This window comes from Passer domesticus, chromosome 1 (genome assembly GCF_036417665.1).
Source record: "Passer domesticus isolate bPasDom1 chromosome 1, bPasDom1.hap1, whole genome shotgun sequence".
Classification (NCBI taxonomy): Eukaryota; Metazoa; Chordata; class Aves; order Passeriformes; family Passeridae; genus Passer; species Passer domesticus.
In genome coordinates, this window is record NC_087474.1 from 42,949,505 (window position 1) to 42,973,733 (window position 24,229).

The following is a 24,229-nucleotide window of genomic DNA, read 5'->3' on the forward strand; positions in this document are numbered from 1 at the left end:
CTATTCTAGGATCATAGTTGTTGCCAACTGCTCTAAAAAATTGTCAGAGGATTTACCTGTTCTGGTGTTAGGCTAGAAGGACAGAGTTAGACACACGCTCTGTGGCAGTTAGGCTTGACCATTCAAAGCTTAAGGTGAAAAGTTGACAGTTTGGATCAGAAACTGTTAAGAATTTCCTTAGTATGTATCAAAGTATTTAAAAGGAGTGGCTAATTTTGCATCGATTGCAAGCAAAATGCCAAGTAAAACACAAAATAATTGCTTTGGGAATTGGAGACCAAATTGTATTGTCAAATGGGAGTTTTGACCCAGGAAGAGCTATGATTCTGTGCCCAAGTACTTAAGTAAATAAATTGGTTTTTTTCTTTATTTCCTTTAGTTTTGGATTTTTAATACACAGAAAAGGCCAGTATAGTGCTTTTGAAAGTAACCAAACTTCAGAGCAATATTTTTTTGCTGTGGGAAATATTACACAATTTTCTGCTCCGTTTGGGGAATATTACACTGAAAAACTGAGGAGTAAAACAACTTATTGGAGAACAATCTAGGTCTACTGGTGGGTGATGGGTAGGGGTAGAATATTTTGCACATTTCTTCTTTACCTGGGATCATGAAGGCTGGTAAACACAGGACTGAAGAGGGAATGGTAGAAGAAAGTACAAAAAATTATAATCTAACATGCTTGGGTGCAATAACAAAACTTAGGAGGGTAAAGAGATGATGCTGAAGATGTTTTGTTTGTTTTCAAAACAGAGAGGATAAGAATGGTGGCAGGTGAGTAGAGGAGATTGTGTGTGGCCCACAAATCCAGAAGTCTTAAATAAATTAATAAAATTGAGCAATTTAAAAAGTTCTTATCTAAAAAATAAATAATCTACATTGAGTATCCTCTGTTTGCTGGGGAAATTAATCCATGACTCTCAGGGCATATAATAAATCCAAATGTTGTCCATGAAACCGGATGTTGCATCTGGGTTCCAGTCTGACTGACAGATATGTAAAATCTCATGAAGACAGACAGCTCCCCACTGGCTCTGCATCTGAGGAAGGTTCCTGTGCAATGTTTTAATTAAGGTTATTTATTTCTTTATTATGATGATTGCATTTTAATTGCTCATGAAGCACCCCAGGGGTGGAGGTGGAGGTGCCTTATAAATATTATATGACAGTATGTAAGGGAAAGTGTTGCAGATTTAGAAAATACTTCTGATGCAATCTAAGAGCAGAAATGCTTCTTTAAACCCTTTCATAGATTTTGAATAAATAACATTAACTTATTATTCTTCTCCATTTAACACAACTTATTATTTTTCTCCATTTAACACAGGTTACTGGCAATGTAACTCATAGTTGTGTCCAAGTCATAGCTACATGAAAGATCTCTTATGTACATCTCCACTTCCAGAACTCAGTGGGACCTTTTGGACAGGGTCAGGGTAGATATTTATATTTCCAGTGAAAGCGCTGCCTGAATAAATCTCTACTGGGGCAGTAGAATGGGAAAAATAGCAAAAGAAGGAAAAAAGTCCTCTTTTATGACTAGTCCATGACCTTTTCCAGACAGTCAGGGTACAGCTTTGAGTTAATTGGTTAATCAGTCTAAACAACTATCACCAGAGTCTAATTAAGAAATCACTCTTCAGTAAACAATTTCTATAACACATTCTACATGTGCTAAACAACAGGAGTAGTGAGTAGAGATAAGAATTGTTTTCTCTTCTCTCCTTGAGCTTTCTCACTGCCTTCTCCAGGAAAAAGCTTGGTAGAGAGGATTATGTCTCTCTGTGTTCAAAGAGTATGTGAATACCACACTGGTCTCTTAGTTGTTTCCTCTTCAAGTGTTGCTTGGGACTGTGTTTCACAGATGGACAAGGTGGAGGTGAGATTCACATTGTACAAAGGTATGCTCTGCTTCTGTGACTTTTTAAAAGCCTTAGGATTTCTTTGTCTCATCCAAGGAATGGTTTTGAGTTCAGGAATTAAAGCTCCTTGTTTATATTTCTATATACTGCTCTTCACATTCATAGATTCTTGCAGTTACAAGTTTGTGGTAGAAGCTTGTGTTATACATTGAAAAATATTTGCACCCATCTGAAGCTGGGTGGTTTTTTTTTCTCTTAGCTATTTGTACAATTTAATTCTTGAATCATAAAAGTGCTTATGCATGGACAAAGGTATTTTTTCCTTCTACCCCATATTTATTTTCAGTGTATAATTTATAAATTCAGAAAGTGGTATTTTTCAAGATTTTTTTTTATCCAGCCAAACTAAAATGCCTTCTTTTTGCCTTCTTTCAATGCTGAAAATTGTTCCTTACAGAAAAATTAAATCTGAAGCGTTTCATTAATCTTGAATTATTTGACGTTGTACAACAATTTGGAATTTATTTGAGCATTTCAGGCTTGAATATACACTTTAATTAGGAAGAGATTTGGGATTTTTTCACACAAACACTGAAATAGATATCTCACTGGGTTTATAAACAAGAACTCTAGTACTATCCATCAAAGGATACTTTTATTCAGCAGTAAACACAAGATCATATGTATATCTCTCATTTTCTCCATCTTATTATTTAAAAATTGTCATATACAATAAAGCACAAGAGCCTGGTGTACTGTCCAAATTGAAGTTTGTGTACCAGGACAGTAGAGGTTAAAGAGTTCTGGTGCTTTTCACACCTCTTCAGCCACGTAAAACGTTGATTTAAACAATGGTTATCTTCAGGAATAAGGTACCCTAATATGTGGCTGGATAGTTCCATGTAGTATCTGTATTTATCAATAATACTGTGGGTTGATATTAATCCCCTTAGAAACTGGATGCTTTATAACTGCTACTTTTCCAGAGTTAATTCCCTTATCTCAAATAAAATAGAATTCTGCACGTGGGAATGTCCTGTTGTAGCCTTGCTGCTAAAAATAGTAACACTATTAATAATGGCTAAAGCTTGCTGTACATATGTGGGTGGTTTTCATGTGCAGAAATCAAAACTAAACTTCCAAAACATTCTTTAGATCTTCTCTGTCTTTATTTCATCTGCCTCTGCTTTATTTTGCTGGCAGTATGTCAGAAAGGATGTTCTGCTGGTCCTTTGACAGTAAAGAAACATATCAGCCTCTAAAGAAAATAAAAATACGGTGGTGAGAGATATTTTATGTGCCAAATATCCATGCTAATGATTCAGTTGCCAGAAATGCATACACTGATGTCCCTTCCTTAGCCACTCACTATTACATGAAGTTGTGGTAAGCCAGCTCTTCACTACTGGGAATTTCCTTCTGTAGGTTCTGTCCTTTGAGGGCTACAGGGTCAGGGTAGCAGAGCCTTCGTAGATAATTTCTCTATCACATTGTGGTCAGTCCATCATTGCACACAAATCATTTGCATATGAAATCTGACAAAAATTGCTCAGTTGTTCCCTCTTTACTTTCTTTGCTCTCCCCTTCCCTTTTTGTCTTTATACCCCTCAGTTTATTTCTGCCTTTCCTCAGGTCTCTCTTCATTTTCTGTTTCCTCCTACCAGTTCCATTTCCATCCCAAACAATGCTGTCTGATGCACACAGCTACAACACACATAGACATACCTGAGCCAGCTTTGTACTTACTCATTTTGACATTGATAGCACACTTTCTATTTTTGTCTAAAATTCCAAATATGTGCCTCTGCACATACAGCCCCTGTTGGTGTCTGAGCAAATTCCCAAATGTGCAGGCACAGTGACAGCATTTTAGGTACACCCTGAGAGTAAGGCACAAAAGGTTCAGTGCATTCACTGCCTCTAGTTTTCAGCTGCTTAGTTATTGTTTAGAGTAAAAAAGGCATCTAATTTATTGGGGAGCTACTGGCTTTAATCACTTACATATATGCAAGACCTGTTTATTCTGCAGGAAGCTGGTCTTAAACTGTACAGAAACCATGGCATCTGCAAGGCCCTGTCTATGCTTTTCTCCATTGTCTGAATATTTTTAAAGTGTGTTAGAAGCATCAGAAAGGGTACAGCTAGAGATTTTTTTAAGGAGATTTGAGGTTTTTTTATTGATTGATAATTTATGAAAATTATTTCTGAGCCTGAAAAAAATTAATTCCCTAATTATTTTAGATTTATCAGAGGTTTTTTTTTCATTATCACCTCTCTTGCATCTCAAGCTGAGTTAAATATTAAAGCATCTTTATTTGATTTATTGGTTTGTGCACCTGCATCATCAAAAGCTTCAAAATCTCTTTGAGAAGAATGTTCTGTGTTTGCTGAATACACAGGACGAAGGCGTTGCTTAGGTCAAATCTACAACAGACTACATTTTAATGGGACTAGATGACATGAGTGAAAAAGTCAACCAGTCAACCACTTTACAAATCTGGAATAAACTGACTCAAAGCAGGCAAGGACAGAGGTCGTGCCTAAAAGAATTTATGCAATTACTTTACATAATGATGGTGTGGACACAATCATCCAGAGCAGTGGCTTACTCATGACTCTAGACAAAGAATGCAAGATGCTTAGAGAAAAAAGCCTCTAAAAAAGTGTTGTGGTTGATCAGGACATTTCCCTTCAATCATGTTAATCTCCTTGCAGCTGTATGTTCCACGTACAGCAGTGTGTCATTCCCTTGCTTATTAGCAAATCTCTGACTAAGGATGGCTTAGTTATGTCAATGAATGCATTTCTCTTTCTTCCTGGTCTTGCTGCTTCCACATGATTGGAATAGTTTAAGAATTCAGAACATGCAGAGGATAGTACAGCATATAAAATATATGGATTGCCAAATGTCTGAAAGTTTTTTTTTTCCCAAGAAGGCAATTTTAAATGAGTTATGTAAGACTAGGTTTGTGAGATATTAAGCTCTGTAGCACTCTGGGACAGTGCCAAGTTCCTTAAGCCTGGTACCATTTGTTAGCTACATGTCATTTGTGTCTGTCTCTGCTTGGATGGAAGTGCTGTCTCTGTTTTGTCTTAGCCACTATCCCACTCAGGTTTTCAGGATTTTTTACAACTGTATTTTTATTAATTGCTGTAATTATTTCATTGCATTGGTAGTAAATCTATTTCATATTGGAATTCAAGTAACGTGTATTGTAATATATTAGAAATGCCATGGTAAACCACATTAGCTCCTAGTGCATTTAGCAAATGATGATATAGTCTGACTTCAGAAAGACCTTGAAGGGTCAGATGCATTCAACATATATGCTCAAGGCTGAAATTCTCTTAAAAAAACATATTTAACCCAGTTTAACAGCAGTTCAGCTCAAAAAGAATATAAAAGGCATATTCTGTATGTAGAATGAGTACAGATTATATCTGATTTTTTGTTATCATTCTAGGTTTTTTAGGAATCTATCTGCAGCCGTCCATTCAGTGCTCTGGGCGCTCTATATGATGGATTAAGAATTACAATATGAGCTTTGACAATACTTGATACAACTGTATCTCCATTTTCTGAAAACTTCCTCAAAAGCTGTAGAAAAGAAGGAGAAAAATAGGGGATGGGAGAAAATTAGTCCATTTGGTGTCCAGGAAGTAGTAACCAAGAAGGTAACTCCCACAGTTACCATGATGCTGTTGAAATAGTGCCATTATAACTGAAATACTCTTAGAGGGAAGGTCAGAGCCTGTGTATGTTTTGACGGAAGAGGCTTGTTATGAACAATTTAAATAGCATAACAAAACATCCAAAGATGCTTGGTATAATTTGTTCAGACTGTCTGAAAAAATTTTTTTGAAAGATCTTCTGAGGCCTGATAGAATATTACATTTTTTCCATAATCTACACTGAGTTACCTACTTCAGTGGAGAATCTGAAGATTCTTCTGCAGAGATACACTTAAAACAGAGGTTTCCAGCTGTGTGTATCTTTAAGCTGTGGAACCTTTGTTACTGCTTTTCAATCATAATATTTGAAATATGAAGAAATACTTTAAATCTTTATGGGTACAAATACCTAGTCTTCAGCTTTCATACTTCAATCATAGTATGACTGTTAACAGAAACAAATTTTGCGAATGTCAGAACAGCTTTATTTCTTGGACACACATTTCACTTTCTTCTTAAATGCTGCATTTAAATCATCTAAAGTCCATTTTATCTCATCCATTTTCTTAGCATATTAACATGTTTGTTTAAAGAGAGCAGAATCTATTTTAGTTCAATGCATTTAGTTCAATATTATTTTGGGCTAGGCTTCTTTTTGCCTAGTTTTTTCTTTGTGTGCCATTGTCCTGTTTAGTAATGTCTTTACAAAAGATATTATTCTGTTTATGCAGTCTTCAAGTCTCTGCATTGATATAACTGACTATTTTAAATGCAAGGCAACAAGAAAGCCTGCTCTTTCTTAGATTCCAGTTCCCAAAGCTAAAAGATTTTCCTTCTTTGTTTCTCAAGCTAAAAGACTTTCCTTTTTATGTTTTGTATGTTTCTAATATCCATAGGCTGAAAATTCAGCCTATGGATGTTAGAGGGAGATGATGGGAAGGAAGACTTTGTAACTACTGATTTGATGATCAGAAAGGTCTTTTCCAGTCTAAATGATTCTGTGATCCTACTCAGAACATTCTATTCCAAGGTGCAGGAGACCTATTTCTAATATCTTTTTAATTGCCCCAGTCAGGGATTGTTTATGATTGACACAACTCACACCACACAAAAACATAAAAGTCTTTCAGGGTCCACAGATGTTCCTTTCTAAACATTTCATAAGTAGGTGCAATACATACCCAAGTCATCATGAAATAATGTCAATGGGGGGATTGAACATGAAGAATGCCAGCTAGTCATTAACTCTCAAAGATTTTGTAGGAAACCAGATATGAATATATTGCCATCATGGTGTTCATTTTCATTTCTGTGCATTGTTTCTCCAAGTAGTTCCTTGGCTGGAAAACCAAGACAATTTTGAGTTTCCCCACTCTTTGTTCCAGAAAAGTCAGATACTTAAAATATCTTGTGCATCATCTTGCCATCTATATTTTCATAAGCCTGAAGGTATAATTTTATTTCTAGATGAAATTAGCTGTAATTCTTTTTCATTGGTTCACAATTATTTTATTTAGCAGGCTTTGCTGAAGAATATTGTCAGGGGGAAAACCTGTCTATCTTTTCATTTAGCCTTTATTTAGATGAGATCACTTTTGACTGATTAAACTAAAGACCCTGCCAGGTGAAGATGTAGTTGAGATTTCTTGAAAAGTTTGACAATGAAGCTTGTTTGAGGTTTTGTCTTTTCCAGCTCTCCTTGCTTCTGCATTGCAATTTGCTTTGGGGAAATCAGATTTCTTTGAGCCAGACAAGTTGTTTTTAGTTTTTGTGCAACTGGCTTGAGGGTATTTTCAGTTTCTGTCTCCTGTGTGAAACTGTCATTTTAATTTTCTGATGTTGGACTAATCTGAAGGTGTTTTGCTTTTTATGGTTTCTGTTGTATCATCCCAGTATCTGTTTTCCAAAAATAAAATTTATGAACAGAGATTTATGATTGCTATATACTTAGAATTGCTGTAACAGACTGCTGAAGTTCTTTAGTTGATTTCTACAGCTCCTGCTTGTCTTCAAATGCAGAGATGTTTTCCAAAATACTGAAAATTATAGTAGGTGTTGTAGCTGAGATATACTGTCGTTCTGAGACATGATCAAGTGGTAGAAGTCTGCTTAAAGTTATTTATTTATATTAGCCATCACAGAACTGGTATTTAGTAAGAAAACTGTATCTCCTTGAATGCTGAAAACATTAGCTGTATTTTAATTGTGAAAGATTCAATGTTTGTATGCTTTTTAAATTCAGTCTAACTTGGCCAGCTGGTTATATATTCTTTCCAAAATCAAATATATAGCTATTGATATATGTCTTTATGAACCAACCAAATATATGACACACTAAGTATTACCAGTTTTTTAAAATTTCTGTAAGAGGCCTGAAGATTTTGGCCTATATTTTCCATAACTTTTATTGATGTCACTGTTTAAAAAATAAGAACTAAATGGCTATATTCAAAATATAATCTTCTTCTGTGAATGTTTTTGAAATGTGAAAAGTGCAATCTATGTACCTGAAATAACAGCAAATTTGCCTCTCATGACTATTGGGTAAGAAGATGACACTTTGAAGATTGTAATAATTTTACCAGAAGCTATTCTGTTGAGAAACATCACAGTGTATGGAAATGCTACATGCTGTTATGTGGTGGTGTTAATTTGCATTAACAATGAATGCATTATAAACCTCTTACATTCTTTTTAAGTACAGTCATGCTATGTTTTTGGTGGTGGATGTATTTAGAAGTTTAAATAGACAAGCTTTGAAGAACTTCAAAGTGCCTTTGGATTGAACCCCATCTAACAATGATGTGTAACTTACCTGAATTAAATTAGCAACCAAGAAAATAGTTTTTCCATCCTGCCTTCATTGGATAGTTCTATTAGAATTATTTTTGAAGTAGCATTTGCCCACGGTTGTTTTGGGGAGAAAGAGGGATGCATGCTAAGTAATAACCATGATAATTTTCTTATTCATTTCTGCAAATCACTTTTTAGAGTCATATTGGTGTTGATAGTTTTCATTCTGCCTGGCTCTTCTGCCATGTAGGATTGGTCTCTGGTGAAATCCATATTGCGCAGAATGGATCACACAGTATAAATTCATAATTGCATGTTGCTCTTTATATTGACCTTTTATAACTATGCCTCTTAATACAGAAAAATATCATTAGTAGAAGCCATGTGTCCTGCATAGCTAATGTGTTATACAGTATCCCAATGCTAGAAGCAAGGTTTTGATGGAATTATTATAAATAAGAGCATATGCTTATACAAATTCTGACAATGGTGACTGCTTAATTCCATCAGTTGTCAATCAGTTCCAAAATATAGTATGTACAAAATACATGTTCTAAAGGATTTTAAAAAAGAAAAGTTTAAAGGAAATGTATGTGTGTGTAAAAAAAAATAAGTCTTGTTACAGTTTGAGTTGAAGGTGTTATACAAAGCGGCTTCCTTTCAATTCAGTGTAAACAAAGGAACAGTTAATTCACTTTTGTTCAGCCATAGCAAAAATAGGAAAAGCACAACACAGGGCCAGGCAAGAGTGAGCAGAAACCATTTTTGCTAATGCCTTTTCTTGGGAAATGATAAAACATGCAGGATCTAGGGTTGGTGGGAGAAAGGAGAGAAGGAAAAGGAATGCAGACAAATTAAAACCAAAGCTGAAGTCACAATGACTTTAAAAATATAAGGGAGATACAGTGTTGGGCTGAGTACTCGACTGCAGTAAGGCATGGAATTACTCCCTAGGCTTCAGGGAAACAGGAGTTTACACTCCTTTGGATACAAATAAGGATAGCACTAAAGCTGCTTGTGCTTCCATTATCAGTTATTCCTTCCCAAGGAATAAATTTGAAAGCTGCCAAATTCTGGTGACCAAGTAGGTATTCCAAGACAGTCTTCTATTAGTAGCTCAGCTAGTCTGGTCATCAAGAATAGCAAAGCATAAGCATAATAAGAATAATAAGAATACTAAAGCATAAGAAGACATTTGAAAATTACATGCAAGGGTGTATTGGAAATATATGTAACTACTTGTTGGCTTGCTTCCAGGATTGGCTGCTTAGACTGTGGAATCAAAATGAGCATTTGGATGATCTAATAGTTCTTACTGCAGAGCACAGATAATAAATCTGCAATTAGTAATTTGCTCACTAAATACATTCAGGATGCCAGATATTTGTAGTTATAACTCGTAATGGCAGGGAACTTCTCATATCTCTAGGCTTCTCTGCATTTATTCAGCAAGCAAGGGGTGGGGAAATCAACCCAGTCTTAATTTTCTAGCCTTGTTTTTCAGCTGTCAGAAATAGTTTTCTCCTACAAACTGAAAAATGCTGACAATAGAAATGGATGGATCAGATTTGCTATTCTTGTAAGTGGGTACAATTCCATTGCAATTAATAAAGTGCCATTGAATTTGCATGAAAGTACCATTATACTCCTAAGGTTTTGATATGGAGTTCAGAAATATGATATTGCCATTGGGTTCATGTGCATGGTCACTTTTATTTGCATCTCTTCCAACTTTTTGCCACTTCATTCTTGTAACTGCAACTGAATCTGTCTATAAAAATATTTGTATGTCTAAGATGGCAATTTACCAGCTTGAGGAAAGCTTATTGCAGTTAAACTAATTAAAGTTGAGTGAAGATTTTTTTTTTTATCCTATGCTAGCCAACACTCCGAATTTTAATACCTTGAAAAATAATGATGCTAGAAGATTGAGGCAGTCATTGATTGATAGCAAAACCATGGTTGCAATAGCATCAGTTTCCCACAGAAACAAAGGGAAAGGGGTTTTGAAAATGTGTTCCAGCTTAGCCTTTCAAGTCAGCTTTCCTGTCAACACAGATGACTGACTGCTTTCTGAGCTAATCCTGATGTTTCTTTCCCTGGTCAGCCAAGTGGTAGAGCTACTGAAAGTTCTCTTTGGCTTCACACAGATCAAATGTACTCTGTAAGTTTTGACATAATAGAAGTTGAGGAGAGCATTCTCTGTCAGCATTATACTAGCCTAGAGGCAAGCACAAACGATTTGCTAGCCAGGTTGCCAGCAAATAAGAATTAAGATAGTTTTTTTGGGAAATATTGAAAGCTGTATTATTAAATACCAAGAGGCTGCTTTGTCAAAATAAATGGGCTGTATAAACCAAAATTTAAACTTCAGGGATGTTGTTTTCACTTCTCCACACAGTACTATTTTACTTTCTTTACCTCTTCAAGTTATGATTTCAGGAAAACTTGAGATAAAGTGACTTGACAAAATGTTCCCAAAAGTAAATGTTTGCAAAGTAGAAAGAAATCAATAGATGTTATCTATGTGCCATCTGTATCTTTCAGAGGCAGCTTCCCCTAGATGCTGTTTCTGCCCTGGCAATAGAATAAGGATAGTGCCACCACAGTTAATATTTTCTTTGTTTATGGTTTCTTTTGCCTGTATGAACTTTGGTTCTTATGTTCCCTTGTTTGTTCATATTTACTTCAGTGAAGTAGATCCTTTTGAACATGAAACCTGCAAACAAAGGAAATGAGAGAATGAAGAATCCTGGGAAAATAATTATAAAGTAGTAGTTGTAGTAGTAGTAGTAATAGTAGTAGTAACTGAAGTACAGAAGTGGCTGGAGCCCCAAGCTGCAATTCTCAGAAATCCATTGATGCAGGACCATAATTGCAACAGAGGAGAGGTCGTGCTTAATTTTCCCAGCAAACATTTCTTATTGTGGTTGTTGTGTTTGGAGTTTTTAAAATCCAATATTGATAAAATTTGCATGAATCTGACATTTGTTGCTTATTTTTCCTTATAAACCAGATCAACTACCCATCTGTCTACATAGGAAGGAAATATTGTACCAACTGTGAGTCTGTACCCAGACAGGAAAATAATCACATCCTTTCATCTTCAGTGTATGCAGAGATGTCTGGAGTTGAAACAGACACAGAAGAAAAGAGACAGTGACTAAGTAATTCCTGCCTTTCTATTGTTAGGATTCAGACAGCTTGGTCAGCAGTCAACACAAATAAATTCCAGAAGGGAATTACAATCAAGACACTCATGGTCTCCCATACAGCCCAAAAGAACATGGAACACTGTTACTTCCAAGATGTTACTGCAGAAATGACCGGTAACAGAAATGAAGAACCATAATAAAGAAGTCAAGTTGAGAATAACTAGCTGTATTTACCGTTATTTTCAAATCTCAGTTTTGTTTATAAAACGGTACTGGTTGTGATCTGTTATAATTCTGTTGTTTTCTTTGGAAGGGATTGAGCAGAAATTATTTTTATCGCTTTCTTTAGGTGATTGTGAAAATAATTCATTATAGAAAAGAACCTATTTTTGGTTAGTCTAATCTTCTGAGGCTTTTATGGTGTACCTGTCACTGTAGTTTCTTAAGAGTGCCTCAAAAAGTGAGTATGGAAATTTCACTCTTGGATAGAATTTTTTTTACTGGCTCTGAAGCATGCTACAGTGCATACTGAAACATGCTGTGTTTTATTTCCTGTAATGTGTTGCTTTGCCTAGGAAGAAGATGCCACTTGTGTGAGAAGTGGCTTGTGGGAGAGGATGTACTGATCCAAAGTAGTGCAGAAGTTGCTGTTCCTAATTACTTATTGGCTCACCATGGTTGTTTTCTAAAGCTTTGCAGGACTCTGCTTTTGCAGTATCTTGTAGTGCTAGTTAACATTGTATACAAGTATTTAAAATATTGGGAAGTACCTGCTATTTATTTGGACATTGTGCAGTACACTAACTGGACCTTTTTCTAAGGTTTGATAACTTAATACACTGCCTGTGGTCAAATTTTATCTGAATGTCATGGGTTTTAGATGTCCAAATCATGGCCTTACCCAAAGGTGTTGGATTCTGCAGAACTAGGAGCATGGAATCTTCTCTCTTTGTTGGCTTTGGTGGGAGAGCTGAACATCTCTGGCCTAAACCACCACTGGCATCATGTTAATGCACTGGGATGGCAGTACAGTACAAGTCTTGGGCAAGGATGAAATATAGACCATCATTTTAGGGGCTGAGGAATGGATTCAGTATTTTTTGATTTTTAAGATCTGAGGGGTAGCCTAGAAGGTCTGATGGTGTTCCTTCATGTGTGTTTTTCTGGCATAGTCTCTTATATGTTTTTTTTCCTCCCTACGCAGGTTCTTAACACACAATGATGTGTGTTAAGACACCTCTTTGGTTTTTTATTGTGTGTTAGGAATGGTGCTCCCCAATTCAGTGCCCCCACCAAGACTTTTCAAAACCACATTGCTGCTTTCTCTCAGTCCCATGTTTCCTGCCCCCGTACACTGCAGTGGGATGCAGTTGAGAACTGGAGGCACAAAAGGCAAAGATCACAGGTTGAATTTACTGGAAATAGCAATGAGATAAGAAAATGAACAGTAAGAGCCACAATATTAATAATAAAAGTGTACAGAAGAGAAAGTGGTTCACATGCAAAATTCTCCATGAGCCCAACCTGACCCAGCTACACCCAGAGCCACTCCACTGCTCTCTCCAGCTGGGACAGCACCCTGCTAACCCGATCCCCCCATCTATCCATGACTTTCTTGACTGGAAGGAACCCCTTCTACCTGGAAGAGAGTTCCTTCCCCCAACCCCCAGCAATGACATGAGGTGGTATAGAATAGTCTCAGTGTCCTAGTCATGGCTCACTCCTGGCTACTGCAAATTTAACCCTGCCAATTAACCCAGAATCAAACACTTCCATTCTAATATTCCTATAAATCATGGGAAACACTTTGGAAACAGTCTTATTTTTCTCTACCTCTACTTTTATTTTCTTTTGAAGTTCTTATTTTTGAGAAAGGTCCCGTGATAGTCTTTACCTCTCTATGAGGCATAGTAATTTTTTTTTAAAATTCTCTTTCTACTATATTGGGGTTTTTGGGGATGATATTCTACACCTTCATGTAATATTAGAAGTGAGGATACACCAGTGATTTTGATATTAACATTACATCTTTAAATCTGTATTTCCTTCCTAAAGTAACCTAATGTGGCAGCATGATTTTTGGGTACTGACTGAATACTGAACAAATGTATTCAGTTCTCCTTGATGACTCCTTTTTTCTTTTTCTTTTTTTTTTTTCACCAGTATCTTATGACTAATTCAGAAGTTATCAGTGCATATGAGTAGTTTAAATTGTTCTTTCCAAGGTGCACTGCGGTGCACTTTTTCTACCTTCAATTTAATATTATCATCATAACATCCAATTGCTTTGGTATAATAGGTCCTGGTGGAGCTCTTCAGAATGGCTCACTCAAAGGTTCCTGAGCATTTTATCCTGCTGCCTTCTTTGGCAGTACAGCAGCATGCAGCACTTTGGCAGGAGTTAGGAGATCAATATGATGCCCCAACGGGGAAGCCTTGTGCAAGCTAACAGAAATAAAACCTCCACATACGTTATTATTAAAACTGTGTTTCTCTTATTAAAAATTGACCTTTTTTTTCCCCTATGGGCTTTTAAATTATGCCTAATGTAACCCTTTATTTTTAGATGAACTTTAGTTGGAAATTCAAGAGGATAAGATACCATGGAAAATTGATGTTTTTCTAAATGGCATTGTAAAAATCTCTTCCATAAGGGGAAGCACTAAAATATAATGATGTATTTGAATAACAAGATGTACTTTCAAGGAGAAAATAAATGAGAAAATGTTCATAAATTTTAGAAAGCCCCTTTAAATAGGCCCTATAAATAGAGAGAAACAGACACAAAACATTCCTAAAATATGATAGTATTGCATGATTTCTGGCTTAGTGGATGCCATTTTAATCTTGAGTCATTTGCAGTATATGTGTACCCCTACATTTGAAATATCTTTAGTACTGTACCAAATCCTTTATTGACCTTGGCAATTTGATGGTTTTCTAACTAAAATTGGAAGACTACAGTTAGGAAACCTGACCTTTTAAAATTTTACTTATTTGCACTTACTAGGCTTTTAATTAATGATATAAAAATATTCTATTTTGAAGTTTTGAATAAAATAATTTCCCAAGGTATTGGGTTTTTTTCTCCAGGCAAGTGTTTGGTTTTCATTGTAAATTGAATCTGATCCTCTTTTTTTGTACTTCCTTATCCCATATTTCAATCTGTTTGTTGATATATTCAGGAGGATCTTGAAAAGTTATTAAACAATTCCTGAAAATAATGTATGTCGCTATATTCAGGGTAAATTATTCTGACATGAAAAATAAAATTCACCCAAGCTAAAGGTTATATTGAAATACTGGTTTTAAGTTAAGATTCCAGTAAATTTACTTCTTTCCATGCAAGACCAACTATAGTGTAATAAAATTATCACCTAGTAAACTGGTTAGATGAATGCTGGATTAATGAGCTTTCTGGGATTTTGTGGTCATGGGACCTCCATGTGTCAATAAGGCTATTGTTACTCTTTCCCTTCTTGTGCATCTAACGTTAGATTAGTAATGAAATTTTATGCTTGATTTTAGTAATATTTTCATTACCTAATTATACATAAAATCAAATCTCAGAGGATTTTTTGTCTATGGAGTCATGAACCTCCCATCACATCCATATTTATCATTTTCATGAGAAGATTAAGTTCAAATGCTTGTGTGGTACATGTTGCATATGTAAGAAGGAATAGAAGAAGCTAGAAATTAAATCAAAATGGTGTTAATTGCTAATAAATGCAGGATGCACAGCTGGAATGAAATTTTGTTGTTGTAGGTAGAGTCAAGATTCATGTTATTTAGATGTTTAGCAGTATCTGCAAACTTGGTCTCCTTTATATATTTATTCTATTTTCAGTGTTTCAAAATGTGGACTTGGAAAATGAGAAATCCACACTCATGCCCAATCCTCCCTATCCTCACTCTGGAGATAGCAATAACATAAACCTCTGGGAGAATACTGTATTTGACAGAAAATTGCTGTTTATATAAGCCATTCATTTGCTTCCATTACATGTGAGGGATATTATATGGAAAAGTTCTTTCTTTCTTACTCCAAATACTCAATATTTCCTTACAAATAATATCAAGATATAGACTCAGAACAATATAATTTTTCAGATTATCATAAATATGAGGATTTCACAGGGCACAAATACACTCCTTCTCAAAAAACCATGCAAAATGCAAGTCAATTCCTTCAATAAAATAAACATCTGCTTTCCTGTTGTAAACAAAGCACCAAGCCATATTTCACAATTGCATAATAGATGGAAATATTTTTCTTTAGTATTTTAAATAACAGCCCCACGAGAACTCCATTCTGTCTTTCACGATTAAAACATTTCTACAGAGGGAGTTAGAGATTAAAATCTATTCATTATGGAAACTATTTTCGTGTTGTTGGAGCTTTTATGAAAGATTCCAAGTTTCCACACCATTTATTAGGCAATAACATCACAAGAGAGAACCCCCAGAAATATTTTAGATTGGAGAAAATCTAATAAGGACTTTCAGAACTGGGTGAACATGATTTGAAAATATTTCAAAGAAATCTTATCATTGCTTCAGTGATATGGAATCACCTCCCTGCCCCACCCTCCCATACTATCCATTTGGACCAAAGTCATATCTTTGCAATTAAATCCAAGTTATTATGAGTCATATGGTGACTTTTCATTCAGTAATGGCAAACAAGGATGTTGGAGCAATAGTCATCAAAAGGATTCACTGAACTGGAAAATGCAGTTTTGACGATAAAATCCAAATAATTTAAAACCTATGGAGATGTGATGATGGGCTTTGCTGGCTTTTTATGGAGAAACATTTAAAACTGTCATCTGTTTAACAGTAATTTTGCTGGAGAATACAGCAACTGAACATTGTAAAAACATCCAAGGGGAAAAAGAGATAAAATTCTGGTTTTGTATTTGATTGCCCTGTGAAAAGGTCAGATGTAGACCTGTGACCCACAGGGTGAAAGCCCACCTCTCTCCAGGGGAAAGTTATGGATTTTTCTTTGTATTACTAACATACCAAAATCCAGAAAGATAGCTGTGCTCTTCTTTTTCTTTTTATCTGGAAGTTTTTTGGGGGTTTTGTGGATTTTTTCTTATACTATAACCTTAGAACTTACAGAAGAAAAGAACTGGAAATCTTTTGTGCCCAGAACCAATGCAGCATAGGACTGCTGTTTTGACCATTATAATGCACTTTAGTTTGAGTCTCAGTATGCTTGTGAAACATGCCAGATAGAAGGGATTTTCTGATGGTAGCAGCTGTCTATGCAGAACTAGTGCAAGACAACAAATTCCCTGAAACTGCTCAACGTACTAAAGAGGTACTGATGTAACCTTAATACATGGTGAATACAGCATCCTTAGCTGTGTTACTATAGCTGCCTTGTCCAAGCAGGTGCTGTGTTTCTTTATCAGTTTTATTTGTTCTATTTTAATCTATTACTTTAAAATATTGTCCAGTTCTGGCCCTGTAGGACACCCCAAGAATCACACCATGTGCCTGACAGCACTGTCCAAATGCTGCTGGAACTCTGCCAGGTTTGGTGCTGTGACCGCTTCCCTGGGGATCCTGTTCCAGTGCCCAACACTCCCTGGATGAGGAACCTTTTCCTGATATCCAACCTAAACCTCCCCTGACTCAGCTTCAGACCATTCCCTCGGATCCTGTCACTGATCAACAGAGAGAAGACATCACTGCCTGCCCCTCTTCCTCCCCACAGAAAGAAGTAACTGCAGTGAGGTCTTGCCTCAGTGTCCTCTTCTCCAAGCTGAACAGACCAAGTGACCTCAGCAGTTCCTCACATGGATTCCTCTCAAGGCCCTTCACCATCTTTGTAGCCCTCCTCTGGACACTTTTGAAAAAAATATTTCATTTTATTTTAATGCTATTTTTAAACAGTTACTGTTTAAAGGCTTCAGATTTTCAAGGACACAGTAAGAAAGCACCAGCACTTCTTTAATCTATTACCTTTGGCTTTACCTCCTGGAGCTGCTAATCTATATTTATTTGCTTTTATATTTAGCATGTGGTCAGAAAGATCTCTGTGAAATGATTTTGAAAAGCTTTTCATGTGTGAGTGTGTATATGTCTTTGCACGTGTGTCTATATAGGGGAGCATACAATGGATCATTATTAATCCATACATTACAATTTCATTTCTCTTCTGTGGTATTTTTCAAAGCTCTACAGACAGAAACTTCTTTTCTTTCAGTATACATTCATCCTGCTCTGGATGCTTTTATCCTTATTACAGTCTCACATAAGTAATAAATTTCAGAGTCATCTGGAAACTGTAGTGTGTGATAAAAAGATTCAGCATTTGTCCAGGCCAGAAGGCTGCAGCTATCCAGCATAAAGCAACACTGTGCAGGGATATCTGCACTAAAATACTAGAAATTATAGAGTTGTGTTTACCTAAAAGATGAGCTGTCCTAATTGCTATTGTTGAGAACACATCTCTAGCATGAGGCCAATAAAAATGTCAATAGAAGCTGCTGCAAAATTAATCCAGTCAGGAGCCTGCCATTAGCATCCAGAGTTCCCCTTCTATGGAAACTGGTAAGTTCCTGGAATTGATCAGTAATTATACAAATTGACAATCTGTTTCTTCATAAGACAAAACAGTGCAAGACAGTCTCAAAGATAATGAAGAGACCTATTCTTTCAGTGTGCATCTTTTTGTGTCATAGAAATCATACTTCTTACTTCAGTATTTCCTAGCACTATATTTTGTAGCATTGTTTATTTTCATTTCACCATATTTTTTTATTCTTTCTCAAATAATATAAATTATACTTCAGAAAAGGAGAATAATTTATTTGGATCATTCTCTGACATGAGACAGAGGTGGAAATACCTTATTGGATGAGCCAGTTTACGCCTTTCCAGACACAAATATTTTTTATGATATATAATGGCTGCAACCAGTATTTTAATTTGAATTACTTATTACTTTTATCTTTTTGCTGGATAAACTATTCCATGCTCTGGGAGAGCCGATGAACTAAACGTATGTTCACTTCAGGGCAGACAAGCCTGGACATACAGCAGGATGGTTATTAATTGAAAGTTGTGTCAAAGTAAGATTTGTGAGATTATGATTTTGATTTGGATGTAGAAAAATTTAAATTCACTGAGCTGAATGGAGTTACTAGGTATTCCTAACAATGAAGAAGAGGAAAAAACCCAGGAAATAAAAGGAAAATACAGGAAGAAAAAATTAAAAAAAAAAAAGTAAGGGAGGAGGGTTTTAAAACAGATTTTGCAACTGTTAATATCTGGGCCCAGGTAGAGATCATATACAGACAAATTATAAAGAGGAGGTCATTAAACCCAGTAAACATCTAGGAGTTTGTAGATCCAGAGATAAAAATCAAGGTGAATTGTAGAATGTGTAACAAGTTTCACAGTGTGTGGGAACTCAACAAATCACTCTGAATGTCCAGAGTCGCCGAGAGAACCCTTGGGGGGCTCGGAGATCCTGGAATGTTGCCAAAAGTGTCTGGTGGCTTGACTTTGATCCATCTAGAGATGAAACATCTGTGTATGAGGAAATGGAAAGTTTTAGAGTGTGAATAGTGTGTTTGAAAGGTGAAGTATAAATTTTAGAATTTAAGTACAGGGGGGTCATGAAGACAACATGGAGGATTCAGGGCATGGTCCTGGGTTCTTCTTTCTTCTTCATGTTTTCCATTTTCTGTGTGATGTTGGCACTTTTGGATTGGTTCATGGTGAAAGTACACTTATCAATAAGGGTGAAAAGTATTGGGAATTAAAGGTAAATATAATAGATGTAATTTTCTCTATAAAAGACACAACTGTCCCGTGGGCGGGGGAGAGTGCACTTGGCTGTCCTGCTGAGCAGACTTTGGCTGGGCGGAGAGAAAATATTGTAGATAAGAATTAATAAACAAGATTGAAGACAGAAAACCTGAGAGTCCAGACTCGTCCTTCACTGTGCGACCACCCAGAACCACCTTTTCCTGTATCGGGGCAGAGACAAACAACAGCAAACCCCGATAACAGTGCTCCCTACTATAATGGCTTTTGAACATTGGACAGAGTCCAGCTACTTAGTGCCTGATGGTTCAGAATGTTCTTCAAAACTTGATAATAAAACTGTAGAAAACATGGCCATAAGTAAATGGAAACAAAAGCCAGGGCATAGAGAGAACATTTTCTTGCAAAACCCTTTAATTCTGAAACCTGTCAGAGGCTGAGATGAGCTGGAAAGTTGACAGAAAGCTCAAAGCAACATAAATTATGCTCTTCATAATTAAGAATTAAAACTCTGCAGCTTCTTCTTCAAGGAAGAGACCAAATGGTTCTAAATAGGTAATTTTATTCCACATTAAGTCAGCAAGCATCCTTCTGACTAGTGTTGCCCCCACTGACAACAGTGAGTGTTAAAGCCAGGAGCTCTGATTGCAACTCCTTTGTAGTTCCTTAGCTGCTTCTGTAGTAACTTTCCAAGAATGTTCTAGGTCAGAGACTGCTTTCATCTTGAACACCTAATTCTGATGTTGTTCTTCCCAGTGGGACACACAAAGAGTTTGGGAAAGTCAGTAAGAGTTTTTAAACCAGAACCAAATTTATAGCTTAGGGTGCAAGGCTTAAAAGAATGGAATATTTCATTTTTAGAGTAGTGTGTTATGGCCCAGTTACATTAACTGGGAAGATCCATGCTGCTTCTCTAGCTTCTTAAGTCCTTCTGAAATCTGTTTATAAAATGCAGGCTTCATTTAGAGAAATGACTCTTTGTGAAGTTGTTTCCTAGACATCAGCAACTTCTCTGTAGCAGTTTCATTACGGAGCAGCATTCTTTATATATTCTAGTTATAACTAATTTCTTATTTAAGAATGAGGTCAGAGAATAAAGTCACAATAAAATAAAGATAACCTGAACCTGGCTCATTTTGTTCTCAAGGGATAAAAATTCACAGTCTAACTAATAAATTGTATTAGAAGTTCATTTTTTATTGCTAGAAAAGACAACGTACTGCAAATGACTAACAGGAAAGTAGCATGTTGAGTTATTTGTCTCCATAGCACATACCACATTTAAATATGCAGTCTTTCAGCAAAGCCCTCAATGAGCTAAATTATAATGCCTTATGCTGTAGGTGGACAGAAAGACCAGAAATTAAATTAGGGTTTTCTCATGGAAGAGCAGAATTTGCAAATACTCTCAGTGCCCTCATCCCCTAAACTCAAAAGAGGTGAATATACTCATGTCTTTCTGAAGAGCTGGTCTGCACTCTAAGCTATGAATTCAGTTCCAGTTAGAAATTCATAGTGACTTTCCAAAAGTCTTTGTGTGCCCCATTGGGAAGAGAAAGAGCAGAATAAGGGATTTAAGACAGAAGCAGTCTCCAACCTAGAACATTCACAGAAAGTTACCAGAGAAGTAGCTGAGGATGTACAAACTATTTACATTCAGGCCTCCGGGCTTTTAAAATAGGTACATCATTAGTTACTGCTCAGTGGTAGGGTTAGTCAGAGTCAGTTGTAATCTTCCACTGTCATCTCTGAGTTTCCCAGACACATCAATTAATAGATCATAATTGGCTTAAAGCCAGGTACTTTGTTTTTCTGAACTTCTATTTTCAAGCAGGAGCCAGAGAGACAGATCTGTCATCACTAATCCACAGAATACAAGAATCTATGAAGAACCTTTTCCCTTCCCCTTTGGATGGTACCTTGTAATCATGGGTGATGCAGTTCTCAGAACACTGTGATGGTAATTGATGATTTAAGTTTTAGTTGCAGAGTAGACACTACAGAGAACTGACAGCTAAGTGAAATTTGGCCCAAAATCCCAATGGAAAATAAGTGTATACCAATGGTTTCAAATTGATTATTTGCAATTAGACATATAGGTTTTCTTCCTTTTAATGATATAATTCTGAAATCCAAGTATCTCCAAATGAGTTCCAAACATAGACTTTCATTTTCTGAGACTTAGAATTCTGTATCTAAATTCTGCTGCTGAGCCCATTTCTAGTGCAGACCCTGATCACCTCTCAGTTGCCTTTCTGAGTGCTTAGAAACGTAACTTCCAGGCATTAAATGTTGATATCCTGGAGGTTTTTTTATGTGTCACTGTATCTAGTAGCATGCTGTTTTCTGTCAGAACTTGGCTGGCCTTAAAATAAAATCCTAAAATATTTACTGTTAGAAGAGTCTGGGAGGGCATCTGGTCCAACACATCCCACACCAACAGCTTTCTTAAAGCTGGGGGTGACTTGCTAACAGAAAAGACCTTGGGTGAAAAACTGTTTATATACACAATTTTTATTTAAAAAAAAAACATTTTGGGAACAGCCCTTAAGAAAAAACAGTGCTCAGCATTTTATACCTTTGGATCTAGAACTGTTACAGAAAGTGAAATTTATTTCAGGTGCACATGTTCACAATATCCCAGGGAAAGTGACTTTGCTCTTACATTCAAAATGTCATTGTTTTCTGTCAATCTTTGATGCTGGGTTTCAAATAAATATTATAAAAATAAACCAGTAAGCCTGGCAGTCAAGCACATCTTGTGAGTATACATGAAAGAGATCCCTAATTTTTAAATCTGTCATTATATTTTAAAAATTGTGTATCTGCAAGTTTCTGAGCTACAGATTAATTAAATAAAATATAAATATGAACAAGAACAATTATCCAGCATAAAAAATATTAGCTATTTCATTTTCTTCCTTTGATATGTTTATTAAAATTATCCAAGATGCAGAAATTGCTGCTGTGTAACACTAAAATTCTCAGCAAGATATCAGTATTTTGTTATTAGTTCATTAAATCTTTATGCAGCTCATTTTTAAAATGTTTTAAAATAGAATACAAATAAACCCTGATTCCAGTTCCCCTTTCTAGACTTTCAGAAAACTCAATAATGGCCCCAAACCAAAAAGTTGATACAAATGGAAAAGACTATTCATGGTATTATCACATGAGCAGATTGGGAGTTCAGGGTCTTCACATTTTCATTAGAACTGAAAGAGAGTGAGTTGTTTAAAAAAACCATAAACCTGTTTATAAGAAAAACCTGTACAAGGTCTATTTTACCCCCAGATTATATCTCAAATTAGGCAGCCAAATACAAAACTATTTTCCCTCCCCTCTCTGCACCAGCATGAATCTTGGGGTAGCTTCAATACCTAAGTTGAAGTTGAAATCTTGGCTGTAGAACTAGCTGGGCCCCTGGAAGGGAGTGCTTGCTGAGATGCAGATTTCTTACCATCATGAACTTTTGCTAAATGCACACAGAATTTGAAGAGTCCATAACATTCTGCTTGCTCAGGTGGGCATTTACCATGCAGAAGTTGTGTGGGTTTTGCTGCAGCAGTGATGGTCTTGTGAAATTAGTTGTAAATTAGATAGTTTAGCTGTTGCTTCCAGGCTCAACACAGAATGACCCTTTAGGCCTTTATTTCACATCCTGGGTGCTTTTTGTGACACCAAATGAGCTCCATGTCATTACAGCTTTGCTATTTGAAATTTCCTATGCAGCTTAAAGTTAACAAACTGATTAAACTGTAATTTAATTACATACCTAAGCTGCCATCACTGTCATTGCAGTGCAGACATGTCCTTCTGCTTTGCACAGAGCTTACTTTGATGGGTTGATGAGATGGTGCAGAGACCTTGATATAATCTAGAATCATGCCATGGGGTTTCCTAGGAATTATTTGCCCCAACACTTGGCTCATTCTGTACTGCACAGAGGCCTGGCTTTGGAGTAGGCAGAGTTGAACACGTGCCTTTGATTTTGAGGGTACTTACACATTTTGATTAATGATGCTGTGGATCTATATCCCTTTCTGGGAGCTGTGTCTGGGAAAGTGTTCTTCCCTGAATAGATCTTATCCAGCAGAGGGTTATTGTGAAATAAGTCTTCTGTAAAGTTGCAGAAATCTCACCTTTTGGTACTGTTTTGCAGATCTGAAGATCACCTGGGGATATTACAATTTATTCTAGATGGGTTATGAGGTTTTCACCATTGTGTGCAATCCTGCCTGTCTAAATTACATATTCAGATAAGAAAGAAATTATCTTTCTTTTCTCCTTGGTAAAAACTATCATAAAATGGGTTTTGGATGTAGGAAATGTTCTCACATTAATATTTTAAGCCTAAGAAAATTACTGCAAAACATTGGTTAAGCAGTAGGGATTCAAAACGTGCTTGACTGCAACTCTAAATGATTGATTCACAGAAAAATTGATAGTGGTTTTTGAAAATTTCAGAGTTGCTCTTATGTTAATAATCTTTCTATCTGAATTTTCAAAGTGTAATTCCTTTCAAAGTCTTTACATGAAGAGTGGAAAGTGACTTCTGATATAATTTTAAGAAAATTATATCAGAAAGTCATTAAGTAGCATTTAAAACCTATAGTTCAGACTGCAGAGCTATACATCTCAAAATTTAATATGGTTCTAATTAGGGTTTTATTTTCAGAACATACATAATTCTTTTTTGCAAATTAGTCATTATTAGTGAATCATTCTAGACATGGTATGCATTATAAATCCTGATTTTTGAGAATGGGTGATCTTGACTTTCTGGCTGCAATTTTTCCACCTTCCACTGTGTTTGCTTATTCCTGTGGGATGCTGAGAACTCTCAGCTCTCTCTGTCTTTCACACAACCAAGCTCTGAGCCTACTTAGGTCCTTTGATTAAAAGTTTGTTCCTTCGTTTGCTTTGTGCTCCCAAAGGCTTTTCTTCCAGGCAGCC

At 36.1% G+C, this 24,229-nt stretch overlaps 1 protein-coding gene across 2 annotated transcripts in view; it reads left to right on the forward strand.

The window, feature by feature from the left end:
- Positions 1-1,712: 1,712 nt before the first annotated feature.
- The window catches only part of TMEM108 (transmembrane protein 108), a 217,185-nt gene continuing 194,668 nt past the window's right edge, over positions 1,713-24,229 (forward strand). For both annotated transcript variants that reach the window (XM_064416179.1, XM_064416224.1), the window contains exon 1: positions 1,713-1,901. The gene's annotated coding sequence lies outside the window, so the exon portion shown is untranslated. The remainder of the gene's footprint in view (positions 1,902-24,229) is intronic.